The sequence below is a fragment of the Balaenoptera borealis genome (assembly GCF_965194805.1).
Source record: "Balaenoptera borealis genome assembly, chromosome: 15".
NCBI classification, from domain to species: domain Eukaryota; kingdom Metazoa; phylum Chordata; class Mammalia; order Artiodactyla; family Balaenopteridae; genus Balaenoptera; species Balaenoptera borealis.
This window is the reverse complement of record NC_138871.1, coordinates 37,429,915-37,453,798: the sequence shown is the minus strand read 5'-3', so window position 1 is coordinate 37,453,798 and position 23,884 is coordinate 37,429,915. Positions and strand designations below refer to the sequence as shown.

At 37.8% G+C, this 23,884-nt stretch overlaps 1 protein-coding gene across 5 annotated transcripts in view; it reads right to left on the bottom strand.

Annotated features, from left to right (window-relative positions):
- Window positions 1-23,884, bottom strand: part of PELI1 (pellino E3 ubiquitin protein ligase 1) — a 128,942-nt gene that overhangs the window by 42,418 nt on the left and 62,640 nt on the right. For 2 of the 5 annotated variants that reach the window (XM_082358262.1, XM_082358261.1), the window contains exon 1: window positions 8,099-8,451. The exons of the other annotated variants lie outside the window; for them this stretch is intronic. The gene's annotated coding sequence lies outside the window, so the exon portion shown is untranslated. Of the gene's footprint in view, window positions 1-8,098; window positions 8,452-23,884 lie in introns of those variants that run through there. 5 annotated transcript variants of the gene reach the window in all.

The window sequence follows — 23,884 nt, the reverse complement described above, 5'->3', positions numbered from 1 at the left end:
AAATTCCACTAGGCTAGTTTAAGTATAGATTCTGGATAGATGCAGGATTAACTTATGAGGCTTTCAAATCAATGAGTTTATTACTATTTCCTACATTACTGAGTTCAAAAAGTATTCCATCCTATAGGTCAGTTAGTGCCAGCTAATGCAATATACCATCCCTCAACCAGAATACACACCAAAAACAGCACAAGATAAAAAGAAGCTAAGCACATAAGACACAAATAGGGAAAGTGTTATACTTGCCATCTACATGTCACTTCTTTTAGGTCCTTAATTCATTCCAAGCCCTCTTTATAAATATAAAAAATGGCAGACAAATGTAGAAAACACTGTATAAGAGCAATGGGCACTACTAAAGCTGGCGAAGGAAGATAAACAGAGCCAGTGAGAGTGATGGAGAGATGAGCATGAGAGAGAGATGAAGTGAGAGAGGCAGGGATGTGGAATATGAGTATTTGCAATGCACAAGGTGAAAGGAATAACCTAGAACCTGATGCTGCAACCATCTATAGAGCTTAAGTAATAGACTGAATTTCCATATAATTCTTAACTACTGTTAATCATCATCATCAATTCCAAGATGAAGTACAGGCTTTATCATGGTCATAATGTTTAAGTCAACATGAAATATAACATGTGCCTTTTGCAAAGCAACTTTTTTTCTTAAAATAGAAGGTGTATTATCATTACTATTCTCTACTTCATTTATAAGTTTGAGTCTTAGCTCATTAGGTCATGGACACTTAAATAGATTCAAGTTACAAGAATTATCTATCCATGGTCATGTTTACTATTTTGTGAGAACCAATTTTTTTCTTTCCTTCCTTCTCTTGCTCCCTCCCCTCTCTCTCTTTCTCTTCCTCCTCCCTCAGAAGTTATTTATTCCACGAAAATGGAAATGAAAAACAGATTCATAATCCTACCACCAAATCAAAAGACTGAAAGCTATTTCTAAAACGAGCCACACATAAGTACAGTCACCGCCTTAGAATTTCAAAGTCCTTTCCGAAAAACTACCACCACTTTTATTTTACAGATGAACCAAAGATAGCTTTTAAAAGACTTTCAGTTAGTGGAAAGCCCAGAAATTAAACATGGGCTCTGTGTTCCATGCTCATAGGTTAGTGTTTAAAACACATTAAATAATCCAGCCTAGCAGCTCAATCCTAATAGTATGTGCAGTATATGAAGAAAGGGTTTGGCTATCTACCTATCTATCTATCCACCAAAGGGACAAAAACTCTTGAGTGAATTAAAGAACTAGATTCCTAACAATTTTCTGAAAAATAGGAAGCTTTGTTAAAGTATTCCTTATACAGTTATATACTTACATGCTTAGTGGTCACTTTTTGCAATCTATTATATAATAACATTTCACAAATTCTACTTAATCCCATTATATTCTACACATTATTTGTTAAAGAAAATATTGTGCCTTCCCGTTACGCATAATTAACTAGAAAAAGGATGTCTTCTTTATTCAGTGTTATCAGTAGAGTAAAAATCACTGAAATATTTTTAGTTTCTCAGGTTGGAAAACTTATTCTTATAAAAAAAAATGAACTAGTATAAAAATATTCAAAACTAGTAATCTCTACATGTATATTGCCCTTTAAGTAGATTTTAAAAACCCATATTTATGGAGGGCTTTTTCTGGGGGTGGGGCTTCCAAACATTTGGAGGATGAGGACTGATATTTCGATAATTTTAATAAAGATTTAAAAAGAAGGACTTTCCTGGTGGCGCAGTGGTTAAGAACCTGCCTGCCAATGCATGGGACACAGGTTCGAGCCCTGGTCCGGGAAGATCCCACATGCCGCGGAGCAACTAAGCCCGTGCGCCACAACTAATGAGCCTGCGGGCCACAACTACTGAGCCTGCGTGCTGCAACTACTGAAGCCTGCGAGCCTAGAGCCCGTGCTCTGCAACAAGAAGCCACCATAGTAAGAAGCCCACGCACCGCAACGAAGAGTAGCCCCCACTCACTGCAACCAGAGAAAGCCCTCGCGCAGCAACGGAGACCTAACGCAGCCAAAAATAAAATAAATAAATTTATTATTAAAAAAAAAAAGATTTAAAAAGAGTTCTTTATGGGAAATCAGCATGTTCTTGAAAAAATTACTAATCTGAGATTTGAAGCATGAATACAAGAAGACTTGAAAGCCAGATTCCTAACACTAAATGTGTGCTAGTCTTTCAATTCCCAAGTGTATGCCATTGCAACAAGAAAGTTATACAATTTCATTACAACGATGAATGCCATCTCTTCAGTCTTGGATGCATGACACAAATGAAACTTATCAGCAATGACTGTTTTGAATACTTTAGAAATATGCATTGTCTTGTATGTATATGTTATGTGTTTTAATGTATGAGACAGAACTTAAGTATCCAAATGAGTATAGTCTCTTCCATATTAGTCACTCTCACAGGTTATATCCTTACTTTAAATGATGCTACAATTGTCCAGAACATTATTAAAATTCCTCTTTAGTCTATGGGTGGATCTGATTTTCAGAAACAGTAATGGCCTTCTCAGAGTAGATCTGACATTTACAAAGAGCCTGAAGTTATTTCCTATTTTCTTTCTGTCAAAATCCTTTCTGAGTCATATCTGATAAATAAGGTATCATGTGGCTAATACCCCCCTTTTCCTTAAAAACAAGGCGGAAATAGAAAGTAATGAGCTCTGTTCATGTGTGGCTCTTAAACTGGCTTAGAAGGCAATAAAAAAAAAAAAAAAAAGAACCAAAAAAATTTGAGTAATGCTAGTATTGTTGAAATAAGTGTAGAGCTTCCAGGGGGACTAAACTAGACTTATTTTAGATAAGTGTATAAAATAAATATCCTTACTTTAAAGGAAGGACGGACAACCAAGTCCTATACCATCTGGTCTCCTCTACCCTTCCTTTATATTTCTGACTATCCCCTGCTATTCTCTCTCACTCTAACCCAGACACACTGGTTTTCTTGTAATTTCTTGCATTCCAATCAAGCTCCAATCTCAGGGTCACCGTACTCACTGTTCCCTCCACCTGGAATGTCCTGCCCCAAGATTACCTGCAAGGCTTACTCCCTCACCTCCTTCAGGTCTTTACTCAAATAACTATCACCTTCTCACTCCCATCCCATACTCACATCCCACATATTCCCTCTTCCCCCTTTCTGCTTTATTTGTGTGTGTAAAACTGTTAATTATGGAAATTTTCAAACATACACAAAAGAAGAGAGAATATAAGAAATCTCATGTATCCATTATCTAGTTTCAAAAATTTTTCGATATATGGCCAATATTGTTTCATCTATGCTCCTCTCCCCTGCAAATTATTTTAAAGTAAAAAAAATCCAGATATCATATTTTAATTCATAAATATACCTCCAAAAGGTAAGGACTCTTGTTCTAAAACCATAAAACATTACTACACCCTAAAAAATTGACAATTCCTTTTTATTAAATACCCATCAATGTCCAAATTTCCCAAATTTTTCATCAATGTCCTTTTACAGTTAGATTGCTCAAAGCAGGATCTAAGGTCCACATAATACATTTGGTGGATATGCCCCTTTAGTTGCTTTTAATCTTATATCCGCCCCCCCCATTTCTTATTATTTATTTTTTAAAGAAACCAGGTCATTTGTCATTAAAACACAAAATATTTTACCTTTTTATTGTCTGTGTCTTGTTATTAGAATGTAAACACCATAAGGCAGAGATTTTAGTCTGTGTGATATCAGCATCTAGACCAGTGTCTGACACATAAAAGGCATCCAATAAGTACAAAATGAGTATTTGGCATTCATGCCAAAAGCCCACCGCCCACCCAACTGCAGAAATTGCTGATCACAGCACTCGCTCCTGCTGAGTCTGAACCGGGACTCCCAATTTTCTAAACATAACACTCCAGGCAATCACCACCAGGCAATCAGATTTGGTACCCAAGATGAAATCTACTGGCTATATCCCTGCTTTAGCCCCCTTCAAAGTAAGTATACTTCTATCTCTAAAACAGATTCAACATACCTTGTATTTGGAAATTCAGCTGAAGCTTAGCATAATAAATTACTGACTGTATTTCTTGCCAAGTATGTTTAAACATTTCTTAGCTCATTTTAGACAATTTAGGGGAAAAAGCAAATTGCAGCCAAAAAATTAATAGAAAAAGAAACTGCAGAACATGGTGGGAAACTGGGGGGTACTACATATTTTTAGAACTAGCAACATCCCAAGAGGTTCATTATAAAATAAAAATCAGCAATAAATTCTTTGAAAAGGAAGTAAATTACATGTGTACTCAATTAAAAACTTTTAACTACATGAATGGTCACGATTAACTGAGGGATGGCAAACATCAGAATTTTCCCACAGGCACCAGCAACATATTCTATTTTTCTGTAAATGGTATTTTGAGGTGTAAAAAAGCATTACAGGCGTGACAAAAGGAGTAACATGTAGAACTCTACTTCTCTGAAACGGAGTTTATTGTGGCAAAAAACCTAAAACATCATGTACAACATTCTGAAAAAATAATCAGGTGTTCTTAGACTCATCTGCAATTCAGTTCTCTTAAATCACCTGATGAAGCTCTTTTCCTCTTAAGCTTATTTCTGAAGGAAGCTATGCTAATTGAAGGGCTCCAATCACATGTTCATCAGTTACTTCTATTTAAAAAGAAAAAAAGCAGAAATTCTCTGACTCAGGAAATCTTGTGCTTTCTCTTTATTACTTGTAAATTCATTCAGCAAAGACAAAAACTACGTAGGACCTACTAAGTGCAATTATTTTCAGCCTTTGGAAGGAACAATTATTAGAAGGGATCTTTCAAGAGAACATAAAAAAAGCTAGTGGTACAACTTGAAATTATATCTAGTTCTTTCAGTGTCCAATTTTTCTTGTTTTGAAGTTCCCACACATTAGTCTGGGGAAAATGTTCTCTGGCAGAGGTCAAACTTAAAGAAAAACAATAAATCTCCACTACCACATGTGTAAAAAAAAACTCCAACAACCCAAATCCCTTGAAAGAATGCTTTCCATTTACTTTTCCTGTGTGATATATTTAGAGAGAATCATGAAAAGATGGCTAGAGATCTATAAACAGAAAATGCTAAGTGGAATTCACTGTTCACAGACTTTAGCTAGAATTTTGTCCCTTATACAATGTTGTCAGGAATCTGTAATATTGTACTCTATAAAAACATCTTCACCAGGTTTCCTTCATTCTACTGATTTTCTTCTTTCTACTGGCTTTTAAATTTGTTTTATTCTCCTCAATTAAAAGACACAAATGTAACTTTATGAAATCAGATGATTTTTCCAAAGAAACTCCTAGAACCATCTCTCAGTGCCATCATGTGTTTGTCATTATGTTTTCATATATACAGTTAAAACAGATGAAATAATCCATATAAGCCTTTCTGATTTAACAAATATGAGAATAGGTCTATGTTGATATGCCATGGTAAGATGTATGTATGCAAGAATGTTGGGATAGTTTTCAATTCTACCTCCTCCAGCTTAAAATCTCTATCAGTTACAGAAGCTTCTGTCTGAAAACAATTGTTCACAGAGCAGGACTACTATAGTCCTTATCATCTGACCTACTGGACAACCACAATAAGGCATATTCTGAATTGACAGAACTCTTCATATACAAGTGGCATTTTGACAACCTGAAAGGAAGCTGAAACAAAGACAAAGGCAAACACACTCAGGCTTCCCCTTGAAACTTGGCTCAGTAGCTCAGCAGTACTAGACTCAGTTCCCTGCTCTGTACTTTTCACTCATTTCCTTTAAGGGGTCCCAAAGAAACTAGGAAACCTGCAATGCCAGCCTTTGACAGTCAACACTAACTTCTGTCTTTGGACTCCAGTGACTGAGCAGACATTGTGTTAGTAACTACCTTAAAGTACAAATGCCTCTGGCAAATCTGGTTTGTAAACGCTACAGAAAAAGTTCAACATAACCAACTGTAAGGTCACCTAAATGAAAATTTTAAGGAGAGCACAGATTTCCGCCCCCCCTCCCCCAAATCCGCCACTAAGGCACAATTCCCAGATCACTTTTTTTTCAAGTCAATAAATACTACTATTATTACATTACAGCACTTCTATAATATTAATAAAAACCTAGGTGGCAGTTTTCTCTTTAAAAGTCTTAAATTTATTAGATGCGTATTATAACCACTTCACTACATACAATTTTCCATACACTTAACTGTATGTTCCTAACAACTTATTTTTCAATTTTTTAAACTCAAGATCTCTTTCAACATACTACAGAAAAGGGACAGGTTAGAGGACTGGGGGAAAAAATATTAAAATAACAAATGTCTTTTTCTTTTCTGATGGGACCACCAGAATCTAAAATCTGGGGGCAACTATAAAATACAAAATTAAATTCAAGAGAATTTAGGGTAAGAGAAAGTACTGTTACTACAGTTCTGATCATTATTCATCTCAGGAAATAACTAGTAGAAATGATGCTTGATTTAAATTTTTAGTACCTTCCAGTTTGGTTCAACTACCAAAATAAACAAACTTGTCCTCAGAATTATGTATTTTCCTCCAGAAGAGGTTTTTGATGTGAATAAAAAACATATGGAATTCATATGCTGTATTTGTACAAGAAGGACAATGTTTTGAAAGATATAAATCTGATCACACCGAGAAAACATTTTCTCTGTTAGCTACAAAGAAAACGTCATAAACTGAAACCGAAGAACTGGAGAAACTGAACCTTCTCCACAATTCAAAAATTTAAATTCACACTACTATGCAAACTAAACAACAACAACAACAACAACAACATTCTTACGATTCTGCTCAGCTATAAAAGTAACACATATTCAATGTAGAAAAAGACAAAGCCATTTCAAAAACAAAAGATCAGCTGCTAAGAAAACAAAATAACATTTTGCAGAGTAAGAGAAGTACACAGTCTTTGAACCAAAACAAACAGATGACCGTTTCGTACACTTAAAGCGTCAGTTCTTAGCACAACGAGCGCCTTATGGATAAAGTGCTCACTCAATTATCTGATGACTAAACGATGGGAAGGTTGTTGGTGCTATTAAAACCAAGACATTTCCTTGCACGTAGTGACTAAAATCTGTTAAGCCTACATTAAAAAAATCTCTGCCCTCCCTCCCCCAACCCCCATCCCCCATCACTGCTCTCCCGCCTTGTAAGAGACCTGCATGTACAAAAATAAAAGTAGATGGGTGAGGTGAGTTTGTGATGTACAGTATTTTCCCCACTCGGAGCATTTTTCAAGACTCTTTTGAGGTTTTAAGATTCAAACACTATGTAAGAAGAGTTATTGTTTTAACTACCTAACAATCACCCCGACTTCTTTTAGACTTTAGTTAGCCTGTAAGTAAAATGAGCATCTTTAACTTTTCCACGGGGCACTGAAGAACGAGTTCTTACTCATAGATGCTTTCAGGTCCTCAGACACCAGGTGCGGTGGAACAGCAAGCGTATCCATCAATTAGAGAGCTCTTCTGGACCTCAGTTTACTCACTTACAGGCTTATTAACGTGTTTCGTAGGGGCCCCGGAGGTGTGATTAATTAGTGTTTTTAAGTGCTCTGAGATCCAGAGATGAAAGAAAACGCGAAGGACACGCAAAGATGATGACAATAATCGTAACAATAAAAAGAATGACTAACTTGGAAGTCTGTATTATGTAAGGAAGGAAGAAGTTATCAGATTCGCACAAACAAAAGCCCACAACCCCCTTTGTTTCTCTTTTTTCCATCTTGCTCCCCGCCCCCGCGGAGCTCCCCTCCAGCAGCTGGCGGCCCGGCGCCGGGCGTAGGGCGCGGGGCTCGGACTTGGCCGCCGAGCGCCCGCACTCAGGCGGAGGGGGAGGGGGCGCCCGCCAGCTCCTGACAAAGGCGCTTCCTCCTGCGAGAGCGCGGGATGCAGACGCCGCAAACTCCTCTCCCGGCCGCCTCCGGCGCGGGGGCGCGCAGGCGGGCGGGGAGAGCCGGCCGGCCGCCGGGGGAAGCCGCCGAGGAAGTTGCGCGCCCGCCTGGCCCGCATCCCTCGGTGGCCCCGCCGCGACCCCTCCCACGGCACGCCGCGGCCACACTCACCGGACAGTTGCTGGTGGCCGGAATCCCAGCACGGCCCCGAGACCCGGAGCGAGGGGGGTGAAGGGTGCGTGCGCGAGGAGCACGAGCAGACAGCCCGGCGTTCCACCGCAGCCTTCCTCGCCTGCCGGCCGAGCCCGGCGAGAGAAAGTTGGCCGCAGAGCCGAGCGCTGGAGAAGCCGCGGGCGGAGGGAAAGCCGTGGGGTCCGCTTTGTGATGCGCTCCCGGAGGGCTCGAGGCAAATCCGAACGCGCGGCGCGGCTTCTGCTGCTGCTGGAGGCGGCGGCGGCGGCGCCCCCCGACGGTTCCTCCGCCTCACACCGCCTCTGGGTCACTGACACACTCTCGGAGGGAGGGGAGGGGACTAGCTGGAGGGCGGGGCCGGAGGGAGGGGACGGGGGGGGCAGGGCCACAGCGGGAGGCGGTGCCGCGGCGCCGAGTGGTCTCTTGGGAGTTGTAGTTCTCTGAAGAAAAAAAGGTGTACCTTGGTGAGGACGTTTCCGGCTCGCTCTGCACTGCGCATGCTCGAGGGGAGAGGCTCGTCCCCACTGTTACTATGCTCACCGACACACTAAGGAAGGGAACGTGTTCAGCGCTGCTCCTGGCTGAACAAGGCCCTCCTTGTATTATGGTGCTGTTAGGGATCCCGCTCTTTGCTAGTCCTTCTTACTTCGCTCCACCTCCAACTCCTACCCTCACCACTCATAAGTGCCCAGTGAAATCTGACTTCCTCACCATATCTCGGTCTTCCCTGCTGCTTAATTTTATCCCATAAATTCGGAATCACGAATAACCATTTCCCTCCCTTCCCTCAGGCGAATCCTCTCTGCCTTAAATTCAAGGTTTTCTTTGCTTGTTTTTGTTTTTTTTAACCTAAGACTTGTAGAAAGGTAGTTGCTTCCAATAACTTAACAGTTAATTAGGTTATAAAACGGTTAGGAACATTGCCACTGTCAGATTCTGGTAGTTCATTTCTTCGCTCAATTACTCACATCTAACTTTAAGGCCAGTAAAGGTAAAGCTCGGGATTAAGATCGCTGTATCTTACTTGATCAGTGCAAAATAATCCAGATTTCTAAAATTTTAAGGCCTACAATTTTTAAGAAATACTAATTTCATAAAGTATAAGTTCAAAAGATAAGTGGAAATTTGAACATTGTTTACGGTGTATACATTGGCCAACTTTCATTTGGCAATAAGAGAAATCTGAACCAAGGTCTGAGTATGCTGTTGGGCTCCTCAGCTAAGTCGACACCCACACAGGGTACCCAGGTGTGAATAGGTGGTGGAGGAGAGTGGTGAAAGGCAGGACATGTTACTGGATCTCCAGAGGACTATAGGCAACCTGTCCCAAGCTCTCTTGTTTTCCTTCTCTGCCTACCTAGAGCCCCATATTCTGGAAGAAAAAGATTAATGCTTAGAAATCAGAAACACAGGAAAAGTTAAGGTTTTCGGATAGAGAGTTTCGAGATCAAGTATCCTTATGTTTGCAGACCACATAATTATTCATTCAAAAAACATTTATTGAGTATACTATGTCTCAGACACTTTATTAGTTCCCAGAAATAGAAATACAGGAATGTAAAAGAAGGATTTATTGTTTTCAAAGTGCTTACTGTGCAGAGGAGGAGCCAGGTAAATAAACAAACTCAGTGTGATAAATACTGTAGTAGGAAAGTACACTAGGTGCCTTGACACACAGTTACCCCAGACTCAGGCAGGGTCAGGAAATGCTTCAAAGAACATTTAAACTTGAGGATGACTAGGAATTAGTGTGTTTGTGTGCTTTGGTGGAGGAAGGAGAAGGGAGAAGTGAGTGAGAGCATTGGGAGCATAGGTTAGGGTTACGGTTAGGGCAGCGAGAGTAAAGTGCTAGAGGCGTGAGATCAAAGAGTAGTTTGGTTCAGCAAAGAGTTCAGCATTGCCTGTGGTAGGATGGGATTGAACGGAGTGGCAAAAGGAGACACGAGAAGGTAAAGGAGACAGATCATGAAGAATCTTGTACAATATGCAAAGAATGTAGAGTCTTTTCTAGAAGCAAGGGAAAGCCATGTCAGGATTGGAAGCAGATGAAATTTTGGTAAGGTATACATTTTAGAAATGCATTTTATGCACTTAAAAAAGATGAGAGCCTGAACTGGCACTGGCAGTGGCAGGAGACAGAACTGAGGGAAATCAGACACTATTCAAGGAATAGAATTACTAGAACCTAGTGAGTAAATTGCCTGTGTCTGGGGGTGAAGGGTGAAGGAAAGTTATCAATTATGATGCTTTGGGTTGCAAGCAGAAAAAACTCAACTCTAACTGGCTTAACCAATAAACCAATATTGACCTGTCTAGATAAAAAGTCCAGTGAAAAGATGGGCTACAGGGCTGAATGATTCAACAGCTCAGTGATGTCATTAAGGACACGTTTCTTTCTTGTTTCACTGCTTTTCTTTCCTTAGTATTGGCTTTACAGTTGCCAACAATTCTTATGGCTGTGAGTTTCATCATCTAGGTCCAAGAAGAGAAGAAGAGCGAGTATTTATGAAAACTCTTTTAGAAAGGAAAGAAAACTTTCCCAGAAGCCTCAAGAATTGATTCATGGTGGCCAGGGGATGGCATGAGGCTAGTTATATTAGGATAAAGACATATGCCCTGCCTCTAGGTCCAAAGCTGTGATGAGAAGGTGTGGATATCCCAATGAAAACTGAGGTGATTACCTAGAAAAAGAAGAATGGAGGCTGAGAAGGAGAGAACCACAATACCTACTACAAGGAAGGAGAAAGATGATGACTCACAGATGTTTGGCTTATATGATTATGAGCTAGTGATGCCATTCACTGAGTTAGGGAATACAAGACATTGAGCAGATTTTGAGGAGTTCATTTTGAGAATTTGACGAGTTCATTTTGGATATGCTGAGTTTGAGATGGCTCTGAATCTAGGTGGAGAAGTGGAGTAGGCAGTTATATATATGAATCTAGTGCTCTGAAGAGAAATCTGGACAGCAGAAGATATAATCGGAGTATACCATCATATAGATGGTAACTGAAATTTTGGGAGCAGATGAGATCAGCCAGGGAGAGAATGCACAGCAGAAAAGGAGGAGCCAATAATAGCATCAAGGTATCTTCATGCTCTTCCTGCCTACGTCTTAAGTGCTGGGAACATCAGCACTTAAAGAGTAGGCAGGAAGAGCATGAAGATGCATTGGAACTAGCAAGAGAACTAGGACATATTACAAAGTAGGAAAATGTAATCTATTACATTTTCAGGAAGAAAAGTCAATAAACAAAGCCAAAAATGACAGAGATGGTAGAATTAGCAGTCAAAATATTAAAACAATTATTATAAATATGTTCTATATGCTGAAAGAGAGAAATTAAAGACATAAAAATGGAATTTCTAGAGATTAAAATTGCAACTTCTGAAATAAAATTTTCACTGGATCAGATTAACACTCAGAAGCAGATTAGGCACTCATAAGAAAAGATGAGTAAACTTGAAGACATAGTAGAATCTAGCCAAAATAAAGCACACGAAGAACAAAAACCAAAAAAAAAGAAAAAGAAAAAACCAGAGAGCCTTGGTGATCTGTGGGATAATACCAAATATTCTAATATATGTGTAACTGGAGTTCCAGATGAGAGGAGGGTGAGAGGGGTGATAGAAAAATTATTAGTAATATGGCTGAAAGTATTTTCAAATTTGATGAAAATTATAAATCCAGAGACTCAAGAAGCTCAGTAAGCCCTCAGCAGGATAAACACACACATTCCCACATGCTCACAAAAACCACTGCAAAAGACATCATTATATTGTTGAAAACTAGTGATAAGAAAAGATTAAAAGCAGCTGGTGGAAAAAAAGGTAGGTTATGTATAAGGAAACAAAGACAAAAATTCAGTAAACTTCTAATTAGAAACTATGCAAGTCAGAAGACAATGAAAGGGCATTTTTAAAGTGCTGAAAGAAAAAAAAGTCTGTCACATAGAATCCTATATTTAGAGAAGATATCTTTCAAAAATGAAGGCTAAAGAAAACAAAAGCTGAGAGAATGTTGCCAGCAGAACTGCATTACAAGAAATGTTAAAGCAATTTCTTTGGCATAAAAAACCAAAACCACATGGAAACTTGGATTTATGCTAAAGAATGAAAAGTGCCAGAAATGATAACTACATGAGTTAATACAAAAGACTTTCCCCTCATTTAAAAAAATTTAAAAAGATAATTGACTATTTAAAGCAAAAATTATAACATATAAGTAGAAGTAAAATGCTTGACCACAATAACTATTTGAACTCAAAGGATGGAAGCAGGAAATGGAATTATATCGTTAGAATTTACATTATACTATTATTTGAAGGTAAATTGTGATAAATTAAAAATGCATATTCTAAACCTTAAAACAGCCCTCAAAAATAAAACAATCAGGTATAGCTAATAATAAACAGGTATAGATAATAACAGGTATAGCTAATAAAAAGAGAAATATAGACGAAATCTGTGTCCCTAATGACCATGGAACTGACATACAGCTCTGGACTTTTCACCTCCTGACTTCTTTTAAGTGAAAGAGAAATAAACTTCTGTCTTGTTTAAAGGCATATTTATTTTGTAGTCTGTGCTATGTACAGCTGAACCTAATCAGAATAGTCACAAGCCTAAAAGTAGTTTCATCAAGTGTATTTCCCAGAATCAGGCAGACCCGCACATTGCCCAGAATTTGGCCACATGGCCAATAACTTCAACACATGTTCTGGAGTTCATAATTGTCACTATAATTCCAAGGATAGTTCATCTTTTGTATGAACATCAATTACTATTAATTCAATCAGTTTTTCTTGAAGGAGAAGATACATGTAAATTGCTTAGCGTAGTCCTTGGAATATAGTAAATGCTCAGTCAATATATGTTACTTTAAAACAGATCCACAATAATAAGATAGATGTACCTTAGACATATGGTGGGGTTTGTGCTCCAAAGTTAGGTGTAGAAAATCAAGGTGGCATTCACTTATATACCAAAATCTGTGAATCTCTTTTTGAAATTGTATCCACCACACAGTTCTGTATAGTGCTTCAAAATCTGCAGTCCTTTGAACAGAGGACAGCTCAGTCATGAAAAGTGAGTGCACCTCTGATTACCATCTACTCAGTCCACATATCTAGTTTAATACCTTCATTTCCTTGACCAAAGTAGCTAATCTTTTGTTGTCTATCTGCAATTTCAAATTTGGTATATTCAGATATCTAGCCATTTCAGTCAGAAAGTGAATCCTAAGGGACTAACAAGTTGGATTATTTCTATCCCTTAAATTCTAAAAAGTTTTTCATCTTGGGAAGTTGCTCAGTAAATTTCAGCATTTCCTCTACCCTATGACTATGTAAAAATCAACTGAAACTATGTTTCTACTCTCCCCCAAGCAAATAAAAATGGTATTTAGGATATGAACATAAGGAAAAATCACAATATTGGTACCTTTCTCTAAAACATCATGCGATAAATCTAATTTACTAGTACATGATGCAGAGGAAATTGGACACACCAAACTTTTCTTATGACTTGAAAAAACTGTTGCAAACTTGTTTTTCTCCTTTTATTGGAAAATTTTCATTTCCTGCAAGTGAACATATCTTTTTATGTTTAGTACAAATTTCTCTTATTTTATACGTACAAATGATTATATACTGTTAATTCATGTATGCCAAAAGTTATTTTTTGTTGCTAAAAATTCAGGCAGACTTCCCTTTGGGATCAGAAAGACCCTAGACTGCATTTTGGACTGCATATCGGACTCTTGCTGAGATTCTTGGATTTTAGAGTAATAAAGTATGTGTGTGTGTGCTCGTGCATGTGTGTGTGTTCATTTCAATATTCAGATAATAAATAGGTTCTCTCTCAAAACTCCTACCTTCCAACATTCCTCCCCCAAATAAAATTATTCTCTCCTAATGTCCTCAAAGTCTCCAAATAGCTCATAGCCAACATGGAACATGTTCCTATTTTAAACCTGTGAATGGCACACAATTTGAAGGCCTGGGCTTTCACTCAAAAGATTTGTAGGCCCCAAATGCTGGCTCTGACATTTTAGATATATTTGGAAAATGTCAAAGACAAGCTAGTTAAGATTTTAATGTTTTAAAGGAGTATGCTTGAACACCAAAGAATGCAGCCTATATATTCTCAGTATTAGTCCAACCAACATGAGTGCCAGCAGTTATTTTGGAACTTTAACAAATACTGAATAATGAGAGAAGTGGAAAACTCATGAAGAGAAAATTTAGATTGTGTTTCCATCCCTATCGATTTATTTACTCATGGAATAATTACTTGTATTTTTGTACCTCAAATTTCATGCATTCATTCTTTCACCAAATACTTATTGAGCATCTACTATGGTGCCAGGCTACGGACACAAAGATTAATTAGCCATGTTCCCAACCCTGAAAAAGCTTATAATCAAGTGAATAGATAAGTGCAATAAAATTTTATAGGCACTTTTCTAGAACGATGTTTAGGGAATAGTGAGAATGTAGACGGGGTAATAATCAATTTTTCATGAGAATGCAGTCAGAAAACACTTCTAAGAGGAGTTGGTGGTTGAGCTGAGTCCTGAAAAATGAGAAGGTGTTCATCAGGTAAGCAAGGACATTTCAGTATAACTAGCACTTTAAGAAAAGACATGGAAAAATGAAATAGCAGGGCCTATTTAGAGAACTACAAGCCGTTCAATATGGCCAGATCATAGGGTGTGACATGGGCACCCTGAATGTTGAGGTTGGGGGAATTTTCTGGGATCAGATAATGAAAGTCATTGTATGCCATGACATGCCATGCCAAGAAGTTTGGCAATGAGGAACTGTTGAAAGATTTTAAACAGAGGAGTGACATAAATCATATTTATCTTTGAGCATGGTGATCGGTTAAGAGACTATGCAATAATTCAGGTGAGAAATGATGGACAAACTAAATAGCTGTGGAGCATGAAAAGAAGAGAACAGATACCAAAGACATTTAAGAGGTAGACTGAACAGGACTTGATTGCTGATTGGATGTGGGAGGTAAGGGGAAAAGGAGGGAAGGATAATGTGGAGGTTTCTGATTGTGTAACTGGGCATTACATATTGGAGTTATTCATTAGTATAGTGAACACTAGAGGAGAAGCAACTTTGTAGAGAAGGATATGATGAATTTCATTTTGGACAGTTAGGCTTGAAGTGAATTCTATGATAATCAGTAAACATCAGATAAATATTTAGGACTCATCCCATCACTGAATCCAAGAATGTGGATAAGATCACCCAGGAAGAGTGTGTAGAGTAATGATGATGACAGTATTTAACATTTATTGCATTATTAAGATCTTATTTGTGCCAAGCAACTGCTGTATAATATTTCATTTAATCTTTGCTACCACCCTATGAGATAAGTACTTGCAATGGTTAATTTTATGTGTCAACTTCATTGGGCTAACGGAATGTCCAGATATTTGGTTAAACATTATTCTGGGTGTGTCTGTGAGGGTGTTTTTGCATGAGATTAACATTTTAATTGGTAGACTGAGTAAAGAAGATTGCCCTCCCTAATGTGTGGGCCCCATCCAATCAGTTGAAGGCCAATTTGTATAGAACAAAAAGGCTGACCCTTCTGCAAATAAGGAGGCTTTTCCTCCTGCCTGACTGCCTTGAGCATGGATGTTGAATTTCCCCTGCCTTTGAACTCACACTGAAACATTGGCTCTTCCTGGGTCTTGAACCTGTCAGCTTTCAGACTGGAACTATACCATAAGCTCTCCTGGGTCTCCAGCTTGCTGACTGCACATCTTAGGACTTGTCAACTTCCATTAATTGTGTAAGCCAAATCTCTTTGTGTGTGTATGTGTGTGTGTGTGTGTGTGTGTGTGTGTGTGTGTGTGTGTATATATATATATATATATATATATATATATATATATATATATATACTATCGGTTCTGTTTCTCTGAAGAACCCTAAACTAATACAAAACTTTAACAGTTGAAGAAACCAGGGCTTATAGGCCTGAGGTTACTCAACTATACAAAATTGTGAATCTAGAATTCAAATCCAGGTTGTCTGAGCTCAGAGCTTGATCCTTGAGAACCAGGGAAAAAATCTTGAGGAATACCAACATTAAGGGCTGGCAAGAGGAAGAAAGAGACATTCATGAAGGAAACAGAAGGAATAGCAGAGAAGTAGGAAGAACCCATTATGCATTATCATGGACTCCAAAGGAGGAAAGTGTTTTAGAATGGGGGAGGTTGGGTAAGATGAGGTTTGAAAAAATCCATTGCATTTGGCAGCTAAGAAGTCCCTAGTGTCTTTTTCCAAAGCAGTATCTTTTGGAGTATTTCAATATTTACAGTGAAAGGATATAAGAAATTTTAAAATATTTTATCAAAAATTTTAATTTTCTTATTCAAGATTAAAAACCTGATAAAAGAAAAAAATAATAAAAGATTAGATCTGGGTCTAACCAACAAATTACTTATAGTTGAAAAACCAATGCTTTATATTTTCAGACCAGTTAAGCATTATCATTAATATATGATTCTAAATCTTTGAGATATTCCATTTTTAATTTATTGACTTTAATAGATACATTACTGTGGAAAATATGTCTATAAGGTTGTAGATATCTTTTTCAGATAGGGTTTCATAGAAAAGGACAGTACCTCTGACTGTGATAGAGGAAATGGGAATCTTTTTGCAAAACAAAATACTCTTGCAAAAATACAGATGGTAAATGAGTGTTCTTTAAAACAAATTAAGATATTTTCTAAATCTAAGAGTTTACAAAACAAAACCAATGAATGCTGGACAGGGTGTGGAGAAAAGGGAACACTCTTGAACTGTTGGTGGGAATGTAAATTGATACAGCCACTATGGAGAACAGTATGGAGGTTCCTTAAAAAACTAAAAATAGAATTACCATACGACCCAGCAATCCCACTACTGGGCATATACCCTGAGAAAACCATAATTCAAAAAGAGTCATGTACCAAAAGGTTCATTGCAGCTCTATTTACGATAGCCAGGACATGGAAGCAACCTAAGTGTCCATCAACAGATGAATGGATAAAGAAGATGTGGCACATATATACAATGGAATATTACTCAGCCATAAAAAGAAACGAAATTGAGTTATTTGTGGTGAGGTGGATGGACCTAGAGTCTGTCATACAGAGTGAAGTAAGTCAGAAAGAGAAAAACAAATACCGAATGCTAACACATATGTATGGAATCTAAGAAAAAAAAAAAAAGGTCATGAAGAACCTAGGGGTAAGACAGGAATAAAGACACAGACCTACTAGAGAATGGACTTGAGGATATGGGGAGGGGGAAGGGTAAGCTGTGACAAAGTGAGAGAGTGGCATGGACATGTATACACTACCAAACGTAAAATAGATAGCTAGTGGGAAGCAGCCGCATAGCACAGGGAGATCAGCTCGGTGCTTTGTGACCACCTAGAGGGGTGGGATGGGGGGGGTGGGATAGGGAGGGTGGGAGGGAGGGAGACGCAAGAGGGAAGAGATATGGGAACATATGTATATATATAACTGATTCACTCTGTTATAAAGCAGAAACTAACACATCATTGTAAAGCAATTATACTCCAATAAAGATGTTAAAAAAAAAAAACAACAAAAACAAAACAAAACCAATGGGTGTGACAATGTCCTTAATTGATTCTTCCCTGTTTTTCCTCCACCACCCCTTTCCTAGCTTCCATTGATCTGCTCACGTTTTCCTTATTTCCCCCCATTTTATCCTTCTCATAACATGGTTCCCAGTTAGTGGTGTCACCGACCTCTTAGGGGGCATTTAGAAATGTGTGTGGTCATTTTTTGTTTTTCACAATGACTGAGCACTGCTATTGGCATTTCATAGGCAGGGCCAGGATTACTGCACAAAGGAGAAATGTCTTACTCAAAATGCCAATTGCATTGACTGGTTAGGTGGTTATACATTCCATATCCATCATTCCAATGGTTACCCTTAGATTTTTAATAGGGTATACTTATTTAATCAACATTTTAAAGCAGCTCCCAAACAATACAAGGAATTCAGAAAGATTCTGATCATACCCTGTCTGCCCCACCTTCCATATTATTGTTTTTAGTACTACCTTGTTCTTAACTCTCTAAAAGTCAGTTGTCATTGTTATTTTATTTTCTTTTTACAATAAATGCTTATTTATATTTATGTGTCTACATTCTCACCAACCTCTATTTTCTGTCACTTTCATTTTAGCTATTCTAGTGAGTATGTAGAATCCCACTGTGTTTTTTATTTTCATTTCCCTGATGGTTAATGAAGTTGAGCAACTTTTTATAAGAATATTGGCCATTTGGGAATCCTTTCTTTGAAGAGTTTAAGTTAAAATCTTGCTCATTTTCCTATTACAATTTCTTTTTATTATTAATAGAAGTCCTTTATATATTCTAGTTATAAGTCCTTTATCATATATATATGTCTATATGTGTATATTGTATAAATATATATGTATATAATATTTTTACTACCTGGACTAGTTTTTATGAAAGTTTCTCAACTTGAGAGTCTCTTATCACAAAGGTAGTATAAATCCAGACCCTATAGTCACCAATTATGGAGCTTTGGGTTTAGATTTCTCCAAGGAGAATTTTTTTTCTCTACTCAGAGCTCAGAATAGAAAACAAACTGCTTGCAACTTGTCTAGTCTGGTAGACAAAACTTTTCTAGCTCCTTTTCACTGATTGTGCAGCTATTTAGAAGTCCTGGCATTAGCAGGAGTCCCAGTTCTAACCTTTGCACTGCAGGTGGGAGGGCACATCTCTTGTCCCCATGTGGGCATTGAAACCCTGGCCCCCAGCCCCTCAGGCCTAGATTCAGGTCTCTGACTTTGAGTCCCCTCCCCCTGACACAACATTTTTTTTTCTGGCAGTAGGGATTTCTCTTTCTTTCTCTCAAGCTTCATTTTTGTTTCTGTTGTTATATTTACCCAGCATGTCTATGTATTTGTATCAGAAAAGGTGGCTCCAATTAGCTCAGTCTGCCATGAGAGAGGAACATATTTTTCATTCTTTTTGAAAACGATTTCAAATACTTAGCCATATACCATTACTTTTAAGAACACATCCAACTTTCTAAAATACTACTTCATTAGTATTCAAGTAAAAAAGAAACACGTTGACTGTTAAGCATTACAGTCTCAGGTGGTAGTATAGAAACTCTTGTTACATGGTTAGGGAATACTGGGAAGCCAGGGTAGGATGGGGAGAGGGTTTTGGGTGAAGAATCATATTTAAATTTGGTAAGTTATAGGACTATAAGCTCACAATACTCACTTTAATTCTCCCTATTTCATCCTCCCAGCTAGGTAGGTGCCCCATAACCCAATCTTCCTTGTTTGTTTCCTCTAGTCCTCTGAGTTACTTTAATAAGTAAAGTAGCAAGTTACTCCTTAAACTCTTCAGTTTTTTTGGTTTCTGTTTGTTTGTTTGTTTGTTTTAATCTCTTTGTAGACTTAAGTACAGGAATCCTGGACTTTGCCAATAGAAATTTCCTATTTGAGTTCTGCCTCTCTGAGGATTGATTCTTCACAACTATCTCTCTTGAACTGGTACTGCTTTAATATTTTCTCACATAATTCCCCCATGCAGTTTCACATCCTGCTTTAATCATCTGTGTCTCCTCCTGCTTGTCCTGCCTCCACAGTTACCTCTCAGAGCTCAGTTTCTTCACAACCCCACCCCACTGTGTTACCATGCAAAGCTCCCAGCCTCCCAACCTGAGTCACCATACGCCCCCTTCTAGTGTTACCAGCCCAGGCTCCTGTCCCCAATCTACCCTGTCTCTTCTCAGATAGAATCAGCATTGCACATTAGTAGAGATACAGTTCCATCCATTTGACTAGACTTAGCCAGCCTGGAGGTTTTCAATTTATGGGAGTACTTTTTTTAAAATGTAGTACTTGGAAATCTTTTTATTACAGAAAATTTCAAATATACAGAATGACAGAGAATAGTCTAATGAACCCCATGTACCCATCATCCAGCTTCAACAATTTTCAACTCCTGGTCAATCTTGTTTTATCTCTACCTCTACCACACCCACTGGTTTATTTCAAAACAAATCCCAGATGCCATATAATTTCATCTGTATTTCCATATGTGTCTCTTAAAAAGTGGGTATCTTTATTTTAAGAACATAACTATAATGCAATTATCACACACAAAAATACCCTCTCTTGAATATTTCCTTAATATCCTCAAATATCCAGACAGTTTTTATGAACTGAGATCCAAAAAAGAATTGGTTGTTATATCTCTTAAGTTTCTCTCTATTAAAAAAAAAAACCAAACAAAAAACCTTTGTGTTACGGAAATTTCCAAACATATACAAAGTAAGCAGTGTAATATACGTACTCAACACCCAGCTTCAACAATGATCAACAGTCTGTCATTCTTGTATCATCTATACATCCACCTACTCTCCAATTTCCATTCAATTATTTTTTTACAGTCTTTTGAGGTAAAATGTGCATGTATTTAAATATACAAATCCTAGTTGTACAATTTTGACAAATGGATATATGAATGTAATCCAAACCTCTGTCATCACACAGGACATTTCCCTCTCCCTAGATGGTTCCCCTGCGCCTCTTACCTCCTCACTGGCACACAATTTTGATTGTTTTAAGCCTTAGATTAGTGCCTGTTCTAGAACTTTATACTATGTTATGTTCAGCTTCTTCTCTGTATAATGCCTGTGAAATTCATCCTTGTTGTTGGATCAATCTGTTTCTTATAATTGCTATCACTATTACATATGTTTATCTTTTCTCCTGTTGATGACATTTGGTTAATGCAAGGTTTTGGCTAATGAGAATAAAGCTGCTAAGAACATTCTTATATAAAACTACCAGTGATTATTAAGTCTCTTTTAAGCTCCAAGTTGTGTGTGCGTGTGTGCATGCGTGCATGCATGTGTGTATGGAGGTTGTTAGTTGTTGAAGAATCCAGGTAATTTGTCCAGTAGAATCTCTCATCTGGATTCTGCTGATTGCATCCACATATATTTCACATATTCCTCTGTCCTTTGCATTTTCTGCAAATTAGTAGTTAGGTCTAGAGGCATAATCAGATTCAGGTTCAATTTTGTCAAGACTATCAAAGAGGTGCTGTGCACTTCCATTAGAAGATTCGTAGTGATTGATGTTCTTTTATTTGCCACTGTAACTCTGGGATAGATTTCTAGAAATATAATTGTTGGATCAAAAGATAAATGTATATATAACGTCGCTAGATTTAACTTACAGGACTTTTCAGGGGCTTATCCACTATAATATGCTGTTTAGTGAGGTATTAGCCAGTTGCAGTCATTTTACTACATGGAAACACACACACACACACACACACACACACACACATGCACGACTGAATCTCATTACTGGTAATAGTTATGTTTGATAAAGTCACTGTGAACACTGAACTAGCAAATACTGAATGATTGCTTTTAGAGGAAATACAAGGTTGAGTTCCTGCGAGTGTCCGGTCCCAACATTTTAGTCAACTGATCAGTACATAACCATGTTTTATGTGTACTTCTGTTTAAAGACACATTATTTAATATGTATTGTTGATTCATTAACATTGAACTCACAGTCAACAGCACTACAACTCATGCCAAATGAAGCTTGTACTAACACATATTTTCTCCAAAGGCAACATCACAGTCTTCTTGCACTTAGGAACACTAGACAGCACCTCAGCACTACATTTGTGCGCTGTTTTAGACATTGAAATCACCAACGAAAAGCACAAACATATGAAAAATTTGTCACTAAATGGACCACAAAAAGGACACTTGTTGACAATGTGAGAGCTGAAACAAGAAGGCAGAGCACTGCATTTCTCAGTCTCAGGTAGTAATGTGAGCACCAGGTGACTCAAATTTTGTCTGTTCTTCATACGTTCATGAATGATCTGCAAATCACTATGAGTATTGAATTGGGGGTTACAAGTAAATTTTAGTGAGTAAGCAAATTCACAAATATGTACTCCACGAATAATAAGGATCAACTGTATATATAAAACAGGATTCTCATCTCTTCCGGATCCCCAGAATTGGGGCAGATAAGAAGAAGAATAAATTTCCTATTTTCAGCAAACTTGAAGGTACTATATTCCCATGAGTCTTGTGCTTGATTTGGTGTCCCACCCCCAAATATGTGTAGATTTAAGGGTTATCATGACTCACTGTGATAGGAGAAGATGTAAGTAAATTGGGTTTTAGATATGATGACATTTTTACTAAAAAAGAATCCTATCTAGGTGACAAAAAAATATCATATGTAGAGGTAGAAATGGCATGAGGTCTAGAAAGATAAATATAAAAGTGTCTAAAAAACTAGCTAAACATACGACTTGAAAGAAAGAGAAGACTGAGAATTGAGTACTTAATTAAGGCAAAAAATCCAGTTCTAAGATATTTCAATGAAGCGGAAATGAGAGACATACTACCTAATGAGGATGTCTGGTGACTAGAAGAATCACTACTAGATCTACTACTAGAAGTAGAGGTGGGGCACAAACAGAAAAGACTTTGCCTCGCCGATGAAAAGGAAAACAATTCTGACTTGGACTTGAGGGTATATGTATGGAAAACTTTAGTAAGAATAGACCAAGTGATTGCAGAATACATATGGGTAAAGGAAATTGTCTCAACGTGGGCATGAACCTTAGAGAACAATTTGTTATAAATCTGATTGATTAACTTAGTGGCATTAGATTAGTACAATAAATAAAACTGTATGCCTGTGATTTACATGTTGAGATAGATTTTATTCCTTCCAAGACCTCTATAAATTGTAGTCATATGTTTTGTTTTCTACTTCACATACTAAGCCAATGCTGGAGTGAAGAACATTACCAGGGATACTACAGGGGATACAGCATATTCTCCAAACATTACCATAACAATTACCCTTTCCCACCTCTACGCACTAGTACCATTTTGGGGGGAGGTGACAACACTCCCAAGAAAATACACCACTAGACTTTTGCTTTGGTCTCATCCTTAAAATTTCTCTCCAAGTCAGATATCCAGACTAAGGCATTTCTTCGAGTCAAGTCCCAGAGACACTTCTAGTGCTATCTTGCTACCCTTGACCGCAACACTTGTATCCCTACGTCAGAGACTCCAGTTTCCTTCCCAACCTCAACCAGGATTCCCGTAAAACTCTTCTATAATTCCGTCTCTTACACACTCTCACGATAGCCTGTCCTAAGTCATGGTTTGTTAGCCTGGGTCTCCCTTTGTTTATTGGACATCTTGCTTGCACTCACTGGATTTAAGAATTTCAGAGACTCTATCTGGGAAATGAAAAAAATGCTCCCTTGATATAGAGGGGAAAATGGTGCTGAAAAAGTCTACCAGTAGTATATACTTTTAAAGAAAGCAACTTGGCTAATAAGATTATCATTACTATGATAGACACCTACATTTTAGTTTCTGACTGGCCAGATTTCACAATATTTAGGAAAATTGTGAAAAGTAATTCTTACCTCCCAGAAGACTAGAATTCAAGAAAGCTCTGTCACTCAGAAGTAGTTTTACTGATTGAGAAGAATAAATTCAGTAAAAAAAATTCAGTAAAAACCTTGTCTGTACACATAAAGTAGTAGGACTGATATAAAATAAGAAAATAAGCCCTTTTGTAACTGCAGGTTCAGTTTGAACTTTTGTTTACTCCATTTCTAAATTTCATTGTTCAGTTAGAACCCTATGATAACACTTA